Source organism: Macrobrachium rosenbergii, chromosome 14 (assembly GCF_040412425.1).
Source record: "Macrobrachium rosenbergii isolate ZJJX-2024 chromosome 14, ASM4041242v1, whole genome shotgun sequence".
In the NCBI taxonomy this organism is placed as follows: Eukaryota; Metazoa; Arthropoda; class Malacostraca; order Decapoda; family Palaemonidae; genus Macrobrachium; species Macrobrachium rosenbergii.
In genome coordinates, this window is record NC_089754.1 from 18737803 (window position 1) to 18755302 (window position 17500).

The 17500-nt window shown below is 35.6% G+C and overlaps 1 protein-coding gene across 5 annotated transcripts in view; it reads right to left on the reverse strand.

The window, feature by feature from the left end:
- Positions 1 to 17500, reverse strand: part of LOC136845746 (uncharacterized) — a 732048-nt gene that overhangs the window by 446335 nt on the left and 268213 nt on the right. The window contains exons 1-2 of one of the 5 annotated variants that reach the window (XM_067115990.1): positions 4092 to 4204; positions 3324 to 3779 (exon numbers count right to left, since the gene is read on the reverse strand). The exons of 2 other annotated variants lie outside the window; for them this stretch is intronic. The gene's annotated coding sequence lies outside the window, so the exon portion shown is untranslated. Of the gene's footprint in view, positions 1 to 3323; positions 3780 to 3884; positions 4205 to 17500 lie in introns of those variants that run through there. 2 more of the 5 variants (XM_067115992.1, XM_067115991.1) reach the window with 2 other exon arrangements.

The following is a 17500-nucleotide window of genomic DNA, read 5'->3' on the forward strand; positions in this document are numbered from 1 at the left end:
ACGCCTGATGTTTCTGTAAGAGAGAAAGAAATAATATTCCAATAGTCACATGACCCTTTAAGCATTAAAATATCGTACAAAATGCAAGTCAAATTTAGGGTAAAAGAGGTACTGGGAGCATGTGAGAGTGTGGTTAAAGTGAGAACATTTTCTGCACTAAAGTTATACTTGAATGAGCAAATTAAGCATAAGAATACTTTTCTCCATTTCCGTGCTCGGACGGGAAGCCGAATGCACTTTTGTCGAAGGACAAGAAGTCGAACCCATGATGCCGAATGGACACAAAGCCGAATGGACACAAAGCCGAATGGACACAAAGCCGAACGGACATAAAACCGAAGGGGAAAAAAAACACGCACTTTCTTATGAAGTTTAATGACCAGTTCACCAATCTGCACTTACGATTTAATGAGAAAGTTAGTTCTTGATAAACTACCAATTCACCATTTAGTTACTAAGCGATGTTACTAAGAAATATTTTCCTAGAGCCGAAAGTTTTCTCCACGTGCTGTTATATGTTCAAGTCATCACTCTCTTCACCATTTCTTACTCGCCGTACATTCGTCCAAGCGTTTCTCTCCTAGGCAGAGAACCCATAATGCTTAGAGGCAATTCATCCATGACATTGTTACTTACACTGCTTGTCACCTCTCTTCTGTATGTTCGGCTCTAGTTTTCATAAGATCCAAAGCTTTTAAAACACTAATCTGAGCACCAACCGGAGGATGTGAATGATTTGAAGCACTGCCTTGTTCGGTAACATTTATAGCTCTGATTCTTGCACTACACACTTTTCGTTTTTCACACCTACAGTATGTGGTTTCCTTTACTTTTTTTTATGAACAACGTACGTGTATCCATTAGAAAGGAGCTTTTTGCCACCACGCGCTGTGTTAATGAATTCCATGGGTAAAATGTTTTTCGCATATATTTCAAAATTTTTAGTTGGAGAATCATCTCATAGTAACTAAATGGTGAATTGGTAGTTTATCAAAGACTTAGCTATCTCATTAGATCTTAAGTGGCAGATTGGTGAATTGGTCACTAAACTTCGTGTTTTTTTTTCTTTTGCTTTAATTTTTGTTCCTTCGGTTTTATGTCCATTCGGCTTTGTGTCCATCCGGCTTTATGTCCTTTCGGCGGCATCATGGTTCGACTTCTCCTTCGGCAAAAGTGCATTCGGCTTCCCGTCAGTGAACCTCCATTTCATCCGACAAATTGCTTAGAGTAACTCTAGTGGGTGTTAACCTTTCGGTTCTCACCAAGTCTCTGGATTGAAATTGCTAGCAAAAAACCATGCTCCGCCATGGCTGCTAACCACACACACACACACACACACACACATATATATATATATATAGTGTGTGTGTGCGTGTGTGTATTGATATACGTGTATATTTATATATGTATAGGTATATATGTACAGTATGTATATTTGTGCATATATATATATATATATATATATATATATATATATATATATATATATATATATATATATATATATATATATATTTTCTACTTATCAATTTGAATGTCAAAAATTACATTTCAAGCTAGGGCGGAGAGTAACAGGCATTTTCGGTTGGTCCTTTTCTTTCTCTTTCTTCTGGTAATTTTTCCTTCATTTCATATTCACATAAACTAATACTCTGCGTTCCTCCTAGCATTTTTAAACTGGTCATGTATTGACCACAGACTAACTTTAAATGAATTTTTCTCTTTTTGCGTAGTTGTGGTATGAATTTTCATTTAATATGTAAACTATTCTTTCCACCTTGAACAAGTTCCTCAGTTTTTTTCCAACACTGGTAAGGCATTAAGAGATGACATTAACAGTATTCAGCATCTTAAACGGGTAGAATACGTTATTTTGTTGAATTTTAGCCTCTAACATTTTATTTTTAGTACCGAGCATATATTCATTCTCGTCACCCTTTCTCCCGCTGAGGCTCGCTCCAATTAACTGAGACCTGTAGCGGTCAATTAGTGCTTCTAAACTTTGTTTTTCTGTAGTCATGGCTAAATGGCCAAACATTCAATTTCAACAGTGGCTTAAGTTATTTTCCCGAGCTTCTGTCTCCGGCTACTTTCATCATCTTATGATTAATTTTCTGTTTTCCTTACATCTGTTACATTTACTGTGCATCTGGCTTTTCGCCAAGTTCCATAATATTTAGTTTCTCATACTTTCTCTATGTTGTCCTTTCTAAAAGAAATTTAGTAACATAACTGACTATCTTCAGGCTAGCTTACCTCTGAATATTTGCAAAATGTTTACATTATCCGTAACAGTAAATGTAGGCAATAAGTAAATCGTAAAGAACACCCTCTTTTGAAAACAATAAGTCTGGTACAATATATTTCTTGAATAATACTGTATGTATTCATAACCGAATTAACTTTTGTAATGAATTTATGATGATGTCATTCCATGTAACACTGCAATTATCATACGCTAAAAGAGTTTACGAAAAAACACAAGAGTGGCACTTTCCCCAAAAGATTTAGGATTTCTAATTTAATCAGATAAAGAAAAAAACCTATGACGCTTGAAATAATGACCATGATAATACAGTTCTGCAGTTACTGAGTAAGCGGCAATATTCAGTGGTATCAATAGAGATAGAAAACTTTATCATGAAGATGAATTATATCACAACCAGAATATCCTTAGTATCGGCGTTGGTGACTACCTTAACATGTTATCATAGTCACATGACGAACAATATATCAACAATACTAAGGATAAAAGGTTACATAGGCAGAAGAGATACAAAAATGGAACGTCACAGTTTATCATCCATCGAACAAGATGCAATAATCAACATCGTTTGTTGATGAGCGTTAGAGGGGTTTGCCTATAATAATTAAAAATCTAAGGAAGGTAATTTCATATTATGCTCTTCATTCGCCATTAACAAATAATTTTTCTTCCAAAAGTGGTAAAAGAAAAATAAAGTAACTAGAGGGGCTACAAAATATTAGGAAAAAACACGGAAATCATTTCAGCATTCAGCACGTTCCTCAAATTAAGAATAATTACCAAAAGGCCCTGAAGTGTGTGAAGAAAAATAAGCATTAACTTGGCCTTTTTGATTGGAGGATTAAAACCGAACTCCTACAGTTCTGACGTGAGTTATGGCATTCCCTGGCGAAATTCATTTCAGCGTTTATATACAGTTACGATGTTGGGCGAAAATATTTTGATGCTTTCCCTCATCGCTTATGACGAATCATATATGGTTATAAACAACGACTAATTACCTGAAAAACAGTAAAATATGTTATCCCCACAAATCCCTAGGACGGGGGGCACTTACTTTGGAAAACTGCAAGTGTTTTTGGTAGCGCTGGTCTTGCGTTCTTCCTCCCCCGGAAGAAGTCTCTCTCTCTCTCTCTCTCTCTCTCTCTCTCTCTCTCTCTCTCTCTCTCTCTCTCTCTCAGACCTATTCCTATATCTAAGGTGTAAATCAAGACCTAACTTACAATATTAAAGTTAATTATACAAACCTAACAACAAGTCATGTAAAATGAAATGATGTATGCTAGATAATAAATCCCATTCAGCTACACCCCCAACAAACAAACTAAGCAATTGTAAGAAAACGTAATGTGTGGGAATTAATTCCCGTCTCCCACCAAGTCTCCAAATCAGTCCACATTATTTCTAAGTCTGTTATCCGTAACTTTCAAAGTTAGTTCTGTTACCAGTTCCATTTTCCATATAGGTGGCTATATGCCATGACTGATTATGGTTTCTGCCCTCTTCAAAACATCTGCAAGGAATGGAACCACCTCCATTAAAAAAAACAGAATTCACCCAATTCATAACACACAATAAACATGACACAAATGTTCAAGAATAACTAAGAAATAATCACTCTAAAGATAATCATTGTCTGTGTTAAGCACTTAGAAAGGTTAGTAATTTCCAAGGTTCAAGACTCATCCTTCCAGCAAGAAACAAGAATCCTGATTCCCGAGCGTTCCAGCACGTCTAACTGCTCTGACTTTTCACCAAAGAGTGAATAACTCTTCACAAGAGCCCTTCGCACTTAGCAATTTTCACAGCACACATGAATACACACTATCGTAACTTCCATGCTGACGCTAACCCCCGCCCCACGTGTCACTGTGTCCTAGGCACTCCAGATCAGGTTCAAGTCACAGGTGGTCAATGCTAAATCCGGAAGGTGACTGTAAAATAGGTGCCTAATTATCAAGCAACCAAGACACATCTTCCACCTGCGAAACGGCTGAATATTGCAAAAGTTCGTATATAGCGGCACCCTCCCAAATACCTCTGCACCCATTTAATAAATGCATTCTCATTATGAAAAAAGTATGCAAAAAGACCTATTTAGAAAACGCACATTAATATCCAATGCATGAATAACATTAAAAGACTGAAAAATCACCTTGAAGAGCTATTTAGGATATCTCTACAAATGATTAGTATTCATTCGCAAAATTAAATTTGCATTACGAATCTTCGTTATCCGTATATGCGAGTGGAAGCGTTTCAGCAAAATAATCATTCTGCACCCAATAACCTTCATGAATGTATGATTAATTGCAACCTAAATAGACCTCAGATGGAAGTTTTGCAAGAAAGTGTAAGTTCTGTACCAAGTAACCTCAGACCAGTAACTTGTGGTCTGCAGTTTGGCCAGATCTTCAACGGCTTCCTGCGGCCGTTAAGAGGGGTTTGCCTCCATAACCTTTGTTCTCTCCTTCCCTTTATGCGGGTAAAGAAGAATATGTTTGACCTTTGGTTTGCTGAGCTTATCTAAACTAAGGTTAACATGAAGTAAATATGAAAACATACCCTCCAGCATTTTGTTTGCTTTCGTTCATATACGAACAACAACATTAAGGGACACTAGAAATATGACGTTAGAAAGTAATTCAGAAGCGAATCTTAAAACTATTCATTTACAGTAAAAGAATAACATTGTTTCATATCCTGCGTAAGCATTAAAATACGGATGAAACAAAATAAAGTTGAAATCAATATTTAAAAAATACCGGTCAACTCTACAAATGTTTTAACTAACATTAGTCATAAAAACGACATTTTTATATTTTCAGAACAGAATTCAAATAATAGATTGTAGTGGGGCAAAATAAATAAACGGCATTAATTGGATATCCATAAACTCTGGTGATATTCGGTTAAATTGTTGAAACCCAATTGATAGCCAGAAACGTGACTTGCTTTCTAAAATGAGGAAATATTCAAAAATAAATCGTTAATTGTTAATGGATGGTTTATGATGGGAATAGTTTTTAAAAATCATTGGTACTACACAAAAGCGGAAAAAATAGATTAGTTATGGAATAAACTACGTTAGTTACAATAAAAGATGAGATTTAGTATCATGTTTTCATTTGTTTTTTTGGGTATATTATTTAAAGGGTGAATCTGATACTGTTTTATTTACTAAGAAAATGAACGAAATCTTGGATATAATTTGTCCATTTTTCTGTAAAAGAAAAACAAAATGGACAAATGTGTTTTCTTCAGTATTTATTTTCTTATCTACTTTTTTCAATTAACTAAAAAGCTGCAGAGTTATTATGAGTGAAGTTACCCGTAATTTTATTATTTAGGACTTTAAAACAGCAAACCTTGTTTGATTCATGCATGTCACGGCACTATAATCTTTCAGTCTTCTGAAATGGTTTGCCACAACGCGATACGGTTCTGTCCTTTAGCTGACTACACTTAAATGTCTGCCTCTGACTGATGTGTACTGCAAACTGGAAATGAAGTAGCGCTCTTATTTTCAAAAGATAGACAAATAGAATATAGAATTTAGACCGAAGGACAAGAGCAGGGACCTATGAAGTGATTCAGCGCTGGAATGGAAATTGACAGTAAAAAAGGTTTGAAAAGTGTAACAAGACGAAAAAATCGCAGTTATACTGTGAAACAATTGTTAGGAGAGGGTGGAAAGTAAGAATATAAATAGAAGTGCCGTAAAAGGAATGGAAGGGGTTACAACTAGGGGTAGAAGAGGCGCTGCAAAAAACCTCAAGTAATACCTACAGTGCACCGCATGAGGTGCACAGACGGCACCACCATCCCTACGGGGCTCTCATTTTCGGTACTGACACTTCAACTGAAAGTGACGTACCTCCTACAGCGTACTTGCTGATAAATCCTTTGAAGATTACAATCAAAGCTCTTATATTGTCTATCCGTCTCTAATTCACAGACTTATTCAAATAACACCCATTTGTATAATTCATTTTGCGTTGTTGCTCTTACGCTGTCTATTTACAATACATCGCAGACACATTTTTTGATGGATGGAATTTAAATACACCGAAAGTATAATTCTAAACCAATGAAAAAGTTCCAAGTAGATGAAAGCTACAGGTCGACATGAAGCGTCAGAGATAAGAGGAAGGAACGTACAGAAGTATCTTCTTTATCAACAGCCCTATCCTTTGACTTAATTTCTCCGTAACATCTTGTTTTACAGTGATATATGTGACCATCTGTCTATGAAAGAATCCTTTTCATTATTATTTATATCCTTAAACTTTTGCGGCTTATTAAGAATGACTGTCATTTGTGGAAGTTTCTTTAATGAAATATTCTTCATAGACAGCCCCTGCCATCCGTCACTCCACCCGTGATAAAGTTCAAGATTATGCACGGAAAACTTTGACTTTTTTGTTTATGCATTTTAACTCACGTGTCGATCTCTGTTGTCCTTTGTTCTCGTTCTTTCCTCTTGATTTACTGTACATAAGTATTGTAAATATTAAGAAAATTCATGAGGTTTTCAATGCTCATTCTTCTAGTGAATCATTCTTGCTGTTATTTCCATTATATGTCCAATTCAAAAAATATCTTTTTATAAAGTGCCGTTCGCTTTTTTCTTTAGTAAATTTTTTCTGGAATTGGTGCAGCTATTTTTTTCTTATACCAGACAGGATTTTAGGGTTTTTAAATCTATCTTTTATTTTCATTTTTGCTGAGGAATGCCCTTTATTTCAGTGTTTTATCTCTCTTGAGATCGGAAATAGAGGCAATATTTCAATAACCACCGATAAAATACTATCAAGGAAGCAGACTGCACTGCCATGTTCTTGATTAACGTACACTATAGTTTTATCTGCATAGATTTCTTAGTTGCCAATGGGGAAAAGTATTATTCCATACCACACGGTGTCCCAGATATGTCATCGTCCGTTCCATAAAAACGGAGGAGGGATAACGAGCATCTTAAAAGGAGCAGCAGCTCACTAACTTTCTTCTGACGGAGTTCTTTGACAATGCTGCTCAAGTTGTCTCCGTCTCCTGGCTCCCCCTCGAGGTCCCCTTTGTCTTTGGGAAGCCTTTGTAGTTAAGACTTTTGTTTGCTACGATTATGGCCTGTACAGTAGATATTCTGAGCTATCAAGCCCAATTATTTAGTTAGGCTTTCGCAGACTCGGATGGCCTTTCACCCTACTTTAGTGAGGGAGGACTTAATGCTTGTAACAACAGTATAGTTCTTTTTACATTATTATTCAAGGTGTCTGCAGTTTCCTGATGTCACACTCATTTTGACTTTAACAATTACATTCGGAAATTGGCAATGATTCTAAGCCAAGCAACTGGTTCTTGGTTTTTCAGTAACTGAAACCAGTTAAGATGAATCTACATATTTATGTATATATAACACACACACACACACACACACACACATAACATATATATATATATATATATATATATATATATATATATATATATATATATATATATATATATATATATATATATATATATATATATTACCCTACTAATCTACAAGCATGGTGGCTAAAGAGACAACAAGAGAATGGTCACTGTATCATTCACACTTTAAGTAGTGATTCCCGTCCAGAAAATGTCCATACTTTTAGACGCCTCGCACCCTTGCACAGAAAACACATATTCGGCTCGATTTACATGCCTACACGCGCACTGGGAATTCACCTACATCCTGCATGCACATTTGCATTTCCTGGATGTTACGGTCCCCCCTTTCCAATACGTTTTCCAGTCAATCTATCTAACACTTTGTATATCTTCCTCACCTTTTTCCTTTCAGCGCCTCCAGTTTATACACCCTTTCACAAACCTGTCATCCTCCATTCTTTCCATATGACCGAGCCATCTCAAAACACTGATCTTTTCCTTCACCTTTGTTAACCTTATTACCAAGCTTCTATTGTGTTCACATTTCTCACCATTTCTGTTCTTCTTAAACCATATTTATTAACAAACATTGTTTCAAAATAATAAATTTTTTTCTTTCATTCACACTGCACATTCACTCTCCCCTTTCTTTTATACATCCCAGACTTGGCTCCCATAGTCTCTTTATTGCTACCGTTCACCAAGCTTTGGAATAACTTTTTCTCTTATCACACCATTATCTTTTGTATGTGCCCCAAATACTTATAAGAATAAACACTATTCATTCTTCCACCATCCATGTTAACATTCATTTTTCCGTCTTCTGTTGTTTACATTTTTTTCTTCTGACCTTATTCTTGGTCACTTTAACGCGCAATTTTCTCCACTTGGAAAAACTTAGTTGCTTTCAGTATTTTCGGCAGTTTCTTTCCACTGCCCGTGAGCAGTGGTCCATTGCACAGTAGAAAGCACACTTAGCTCACAATCTGAGTGACCAGTGAATGACTCCTGAACAGGACAAGGAGGGACAATGACTAATTTCCGTAAAATCCAGCATGTCTGCGACCTTAGCAGTGAATCATATACTGGTACATATATTTAGACCAAGCCTATCCGCCTTCCTAGTGTAATGTTCTAACAGACTTCTCTTCAATTCTAAAACTTTTACTTATTTTTAGCTTATTTTCTATACAGTAGTGCAGTGTATCCTCAATACTTCTTGGTGTCCGACACTCGAAAGTACAAGGAGGGGCCAATGGGCGTGTTTCCTAAATCCAGGATGTGTTTATGACCTATGTAGTGAATTAGGTACCAACTTTTAGATCAAGACAATCTCTCCCAATTGCATGTTCAAACACATGCTTCACTTCCATCACAAACACTTTTAATCCCTCTTAGCCCATTTTCTATATATTCTAAACACGTCCTAGTGTCATCAATTTTTAGATAAGTTCTCAAATTTAAGAAGCTAATGAATTTTATTAAAGGCGATAAATAAAGAAAATTTTCATCGTAACGCCTGGTAACGAACTTGAGTCTATGAGAAACTAATCTAACACTGTTCATCACAGCTTATGCTTATTTATACGCATTGAGATCAGTTACTGAACTAAAGATAACATTCTAACTCCGGTGACACAGTGGAAAGGTTTTTTCTAATGACTGAATAGAGTGATCTGTACGATCTGCTTTACAGATACAGTAGTACTGCTTCCATTATTTTTCCTCTCTCTCCCTAATCCAGGGGCCACTTAATGTAAGTTAAGTTAAGTATACCTTAGTTTAACCAGACCACTGAGCTGATTAACAGCTCTCTTAGGGCTAAGAGGAAACTTATTTTACGTGGCTAAGAACCAATTGGTTACCTAGCAACGGGACCTACAGCTTACTGTGGAATCCGAACCATATTATACCGAGAAATGAATTTCTATCACCAGAAATAAATTCCTCTAATTCTTCATTGGCCAGCCGGAGAATCGAACGCGGGCCCAGCACAGTGCTAGCCGAGAACGACATCGACCGGTCCAAAGAGGAACTACTTAATGTAAGAAAAACCATCATCTTTTCTTCATTTATTAAAAAGGGTCATCAACACTGATAACTGTGCCCTTCCAAGCAATATAATTTTATAAGCTTTAACAAAATTGAATTTTCACATAAAAACAGGGGGAAAACCGAGGGAAACGAAGTAAGTAAATTGAAATAAACACGACTATAAGTCAAGTATACCTTAGTTTTACCAGACCACTGAGTTGATTAACAAGGGCTGGCCCGAAGGATTAGACTTATTTTACGTGGCTAAGAACCAATTGGTTATAGCAACGGGACCTACAATTGTGGAACCGAACCACATTATAGCGAGAAATGAATTTCTATCACCAGAAATAAATTCCTCTAACTCTTCATCAGCCGGCCGCGGGAATTGAACTCCGGCCCATCGAATGACAGTCTGAAGCTCAACCGGTTCGGCCAACAAAGAGTGATAACACGACTATAAGAAATCCAGAAATATAAGAAAAGCCGAAGCAAAGAGCATAGCGTTTCATAACAGAGTGCATCTGTTAAACTTGAGATCATAACAACTATACTAGACCCAGAAAGACTTGTACGGTTGTAAAAGGAGTGAAAGACCTATGGTAGCTCACAGAGTGACATCATACCTCAACAAAATATCGATCTGGACACCAAGAAAAACATACCTCTCATAAGTCTAGCGTATAAGAACAAAGAAGGTATTATCAATTCACACTACCCGTGCATCTGATATCTAACCCCGTCTCCTAAGACGCTTCTGATTGGCCATTAATCAGCCAGTCACATGGCTGGAAGCTGGTCAGTCAGTTCCAGCCGTCAGCGAGTGAACATCTATGCTGCGACCTCTCCTCATGAAATATCTTTCAAAAGTTATAACTTCATTACACCTCAGGTTTACCAGAAGAAAAGTAGTGTTTCTCAATTTCATCACTAAACATCGTCAAGCCAATGATTTAAGGATTATAATGATATATGAATTATGTACTTCAGTAAACTTAATGCTAAAATATGTATAGTGATATAAACACGAGGCTGTTGTCTGCGCGCATCCCCACTCATTTTAATATTCTTAACCTTTTGCTTGTTATTTTCATATTGATAGCCCTACCTATAATTTTTTGGTAGCATTGTCATCCATGACATTTAAGCTACGATATTGTATGAAACACAAGACGATAAATGATAAATGCACTACGATGTCATGTAAGGAATGAAAGAATATATTTTATATTAAAAATTTCATGCTTATTTCACTATACATATTTTATCATTAAGTTTACTGAAGTACATAATTCATATACCATTATAATCCTTAAATCATTGGCTCGATGATGTTTAGTGATGAAATTGAGAAACACTACTTTTCTTCGGGCAACACTGAGGTGTAATGAAAGTTATAACTGAAATACATATTTCATGAGGAGAGGTCGGAGCGTAGATGTTCACTCGGTGACGCTGGAATAGACTGACCAGTTTCCAGCCATGTGACTGGCTGATCAATGGCCAATCAGAAGCGTCGTAGGAGACGCGGTAAGATGTCAGATGCACGGGTGGTGTGAATTGATAATAGTGTGAGTTCTCGATCTAAACAAAATGGATAACAAAGCGGGAAATCTTCCATCGATGTTTTAAATCACAGTCGAGCATTTTTGTTATTTCAGAAAATATTGGTTCCGAGTTGCTGTTGACATCCAGACAGGAAACTGATATTCGAACATCTGTAGAACAAGAAATCATCAGGGCATTGAAAGCGTTGCAAAATGCAAATAGGGTTTATTTTTTATTATTTTATTAACTTTAGACAATGGGTCTCTCAGAATGAACTTATAGTAGTGGAAAGTCGGATGCAGTATTGAGTTAATTTCTGATATTCAACAGTTTTAACTGCAGTACCAGAAAACTCCAATTATTTACTACATCTTTAAGAAGGACGTTGACAATAAATGGTGAATAACCATGGCGCAGCAGTAGGATAAGAGATCGGCTAATAGTACTGTAGCCTTAATAAACCACAGAAATCTGTTAAGCTCAGCAAAAAATTAGTGTCTATAAAGCAGTGAGGAGTAAATAGCGCATGAATTTAAATTACATATATATATATATATATATATATATATATATATATATATATATATATATATATATATATATATATATATATATATATATAGATAGATAGATAGATAGATAGATAGATAGATATAAGCGAATCCCACAGGAAAAGACAGGCAGAAGTTCAGTAGTACCAAGCGCTTTCACGTTTATTGACGCATCGTCGGGGCACAAATGAGACACAAATATGAAGAAGGTTACAAAGTAAACAAATAGAACAAGAAATACCAGATGGTCAATTGTCAAAGGGTAATAAACAGAAAGTTAATCCAGGATAATCCAGGATCGAGCTGTCACAAACTGAATGGTGATTGGAATAATAATGAACAAAAGAGGCAATGTTAGTTGATTTTCGAAAGACTGAAAAGGTGAAATTTCTATCATGTCTATGGACAGTTACATCAAGAAAATTCAAATTACAATTTCTTTCTTCCTCTACAGTAAATTTTATGGAAGGGACTAAATTATTTAGCTTAACGAGAAATTCCTGGAGATTTTACAAATTCTTAGAATTTTAAAGCTTTTCAACATAAATGTTGTTTTCAGTAATTTTAATGTTAAGAGTTTAGTGATAAAAAATTCTCCTAAAGATGTTTCTGGCTGCATCTATGAAATTCCTTGTAAAAAATGTGATGAAATATATTATGGACAAACTGGAAAACCACTTTCACAAAGAATCAAACAACACCAATATTCTGTGAGAACTGACCAAATATCGAATGCATTATTCGTACATATGAGAGATTTAGACCATCCTATTAACTGGAGCAAAGCAAGACCTTTAGTCCCGTGCAATGACACAGTCAAAAGGAATATCATCGAATCTTGTTTTATTAAGTCAAATAATGAAAGTGTTCTAAATTTAAGTCTTGGTTTATTTAAACTTGATGCTTTACTAACTAAAAAAGTTGTTGATAAATATAAGCAAAAAATTAATATTAATTTTATACGTTACTGCAATTTGAATGGGTAATATTCCGTTTTCCTTATGGTTAAGTATATATTTGGAATAGTTTGTGACCGCGTGATCCCGGATTTGCCGTGGACTAACCTTTTCTTTTTAACCCATGGCAATTAACCATCTGGTATTCAAGGTTATACATGTTTTTGGATTTTGTAAGCCTAAACTTTAGTATGTCATTTTGTTTGTTCTTAGGTTCAGTTTGTGACAGCTCGATCCTGGATTATCCTGGATTAACTTTCTGTTTATTACCCATTGACAATTGACCATCTGGTATTTCTTGTTCTATTTGTTTACTTTGTAACCTTCTTCATATTTGTGTCTCATTTGTGCCCTGACGATGCGTCAATAAACGTGAAAGCGCTTGGTACTACTGAACTTCTGCCTGTCTTTTCCTGTGGGATTCGCTTATACACTGAAGTCACGTGCATCTACTGTGATTTTTAAGCATATATATATATATATATATATATATATATATATATATATATATATATATATATATATATATATATATATATATATATATATATGTATATATATTGTCACGATGCGTATCAAGTACCTGGTTATTACACAACTAATCTCAAGATTCAAAAATATACCTCACTTCAGCCAGATACCTGAACTCTCATAACATTAATTATTACGACTGAGTACTCTAAAGGTAACAGTGATCCCTTAAGAAAAAACTTATTTATCAATCACTTGAAAAATCAAACTAAGTCTATCAGAATATGTGTGAGGTATCAAAAATTAAACTAGAAATATTCTAGAGTAGAAGGGCATCACTCCATCAAAAAACTCTAACTGTTTCCCTGGTCTTAATTCACTTTAGCAAAACTAAAGAACAAAACATGTTTATCACTTTGCCTTATGCACACACAATCAATCCTATTCACTGGTGATCAATAAATGAAACACTGTTTTTCTAAAAATGTTAAATACAAAAATTTATTTTCAAATTCAAAGTTTATAATTAGAATTCACAATTAATTAGAATTCACAATCTGAAAAATTTATTATTACTCGAAAATAACACAACGCTCAATTAATTCTTGAATTAAATTATGAATCAAAACTAATTCACAAAAACTTTATCAGGAATTTAAATTAATCAAGCAAAATTTAAACTATCAAGAATTACTCAAGATTTAAAAAGAAAATCTTAACACATGAGATATCAAAATCAAATATGCAGTGTTAAATTACGTATGCAATGTTAAATTACCAAGAAATATTTAAAATGCTACGTAAATAAATGTTACATCACCAACACAAAAAATGTGAAAATATAAAGAGATTGTAAATAGAAAAACATACAAAAATACACGTAAGATTTATCTATAATGATTTCACTTGTTCAAAATTTCCTAACTTATCATACCATGGTATCAATAAGTAAAATTTCACGTTACCTTACACAACTTGTGAAAACCTCTGTAAATCACTTGCTGCAGCTGCGTTACACAAAACACACTTTTTACCAGGCGCCGTTACGAACTAAATAACTTTGCTAAATTCAGATCTCAAAAGTTAATGTTAATATGTGACCACAAAACACTAGTTAAAATAATCTCTTTCTAAGAACGAGAGAGAGAGAGAGAGAGAGAACCAACTCGACTGGTCTCAGAAATCAGAATGAAATAGATTTTAGGATTCCAGTAATATGTGAAACAATTACATGATGTCATTAAAGCATTTTGGGTACGAGATACAAAAGTTCTAGAAGCAGGGAAGTGACGTCATTAAAGCGTTTTGGGTGCGAGATACAATGGAGAGAAGCTTCAGAAGGAAAGTTACGTCATCCCAGCAAAACGTTTTGAACGCATCTTACAAAACATGGCGTAATTGATCAAGACACGTATTCTTTCTCTCAGAGTGGCATACGTGACTTGAACATGCAACAACGTGAAATCACTCGTCTCGAGCCCGTATGGGACGAATCGGCGTTTGTTTTCAAAAGCTGTCATCATTAACCCAAAAACAAAGCGCTCGCTCTTATCTGAACTGATGACAATTGAAATGAAACAAGCCCTGGTGGACACACACACGCGTTCACATACTACGCTTTTACCAAGAAAGATATTCGTTCTAAATTACGTTACTATTAAAATTGTATTAACAATTCTAAACTACGCTATCAAGTAATCATTAGCTCTTTTGAGATCTGATGCCAAACTAAATATGACACTTTAATAATCATTATCATTACACATGACACATGAAAAAAGTAAATATGTCAAAATTATAGGAGGATATACATATTACAAGGCAACATCATGAAAATATATATATATATAATATACATATAAGTATATATTGCTACAAGATTACGCAAATGGCACGATTGCAATTATATATCTCATACAAACCCAGCCTACTCGCCTCAGATTTGTTTGTCAGGTCAACTAGACCCTCCAGATTTGGAGTTTCCCTATTCCTCGTCTAATATCATCCCCCCCCCCCCCTCCCGCTTCGGATCTCAATCCTCTTTTCTTGGAAACCATTATTCTTGCTCTCTCCTCCTCTCTCACAGGACCCTGGTGTTGGGATCAGCGGATTAACGGCCACCAGCATAGCCAGAGGACACCATTAGCGAGGAGAAAGTTGATGTGAGAACTGGCTGGACCTTTCAGGGCTTGGCGCCTGAAATTAAGGTGCGACACCACTTGGGCGCTGCATGGCCCTAACTCCTATTGTGCATCTGTGACCTATGGGTCAGACCCCATAAAAGGGAGCCGCTGACCGAACCTGAGAGTGACCGACTAAAGATTCTGAGCGAACCAGATGAGAGGCAGACAGCCTCCCCCACATAGTTCGTCGTCAGTAGCTCACATAGACGTCCTTGAAGACAGTAATTTGAGACGTTGAGATTGCAGGTCACCTTTCCTTCTTCTATTACTAATTTTCATCATATCTTCCTTTTCCATACCTGGAGTGATATTAGTGACCTGTTTGTTGATTATTATTTTGCACAGATAGAAATGTTAATATCGTGCTTTTATTTGAGTATCTTTTGTGAATATTTATGAGAGAGGAATCACCTGCCTTCAGCAGAACCTCCTCAGTACCAAGATCCAATCATCAGGTAACCTCTTGACTGTATCATTGCAGATCAAAACTGACGCTGTGAACCGATTCTGCCTCGATTGTATGCTCTCATCAAGCCCGCTAAGATGGGCGTGTTCTTGCAGAATCTTCCTGCATCGAGTGCCAAGAAAGACCTCTCACCCATGGAAGTAATTCACGTATTCTGTCAACCCCGTTCAATATTGTAGACTCATGTTCTGCCTGTGTTTTGTCACCTTTTCAAGTAATTCTTATCAAGTGTTTTCTCAAGTATCACCCATTGCTGTAATGTATCAGGACCCTAGCAGCCCTTCACAACCTTGAATTAATTGTCAATACATTCCTGTCATTATCTTGAGATTTTCTCTTACAATTACCTGTAGAATTGATTGGTGAATGATATTGCTGCATGTGGAAGCATGGTCAGATGCGACCTTCCTCCCTCCTTGTGCCAGTGAACTCAAGAGCCTGCATTCACATGCAATATAATATATATATATATATATATATATATATATATATATATATATATATATATATATATATATATATATGTATATATATATATATATATATATATATATATATATATATATATATATATATATATATATATATGTTATAATCCCTATACCCAGGTCAGATAGTTTTTGGTACAATTGATTGGTGAATGATATTGCTGCATGTGGAAGCATGGTCAGATGCGACCTTCCTCCCTCCTTGTGCCAATGAACTCAAGAGCCTGCATTCACATGGAGCAATATATATATAATATATATATGTTATGACCCTATACCCAGGTCAGATAGGGTCATAATCTCTTACTGTATCTGTTTTAAGAACAGCATCAACCATCTTTCACCCCTAAGATTCTCTGGTAGTGGTGGCCAGCCCTGGGTCAGCAAATTCCTTCTCCCTCGTTGACTCCTCTCACTGAATCTACCCTCAAACAAAGGCCTACTGGAGTTAAACACTCAGATGCAAAACTTCATTTTATTTACAAATTTAACGAAAGTAATTCAGCAAAGCTATGGTCATGAAATGGAGTGATTCACAACCCCTATAAATGGAAATCATTACTAGAGGAAATTATGATTCACAAACCATCAGATTAATGATTCTAGACCAACCAATACTAGTGATTAACACCCTGGTCATCAAATTAAATAAACAGGTCATAGTTATTGTAGACCAAAATAAATGTCATATAGTATGTACCTTGCACAGTTCAAAAATAGGTCAAAGTACATTCTCGACCTCTTAGTCAGCAAAACATCTGAAGAAGACAAGCAAAAATCTTCTTTAGTTTCCAAAGAACAAAAAAACAGATATGGGAATTCCTCCCACGTTATTCAACCATAAATGCTTAAACAAAATACATATTATAGAAATGAAGAAAACATTCTATGGTTTGGTGAATAGATATGATTCTTACTTCGAGATTGCAATATTCAAATCAATTCTAGTATCGCACACAACACAAGTCTTATTACTTTCCGAGACTTTTCAAAAGGTTCAATGTTGGTCTTCTAATGATTCCTTTCTCCAAACCTAATCCCTCCACACCTTGGGACTCCGCCCAAAAGCCATGCACAAACACACGTTCCCCGGAACCTGGACACTTCCGGCGAACGTAC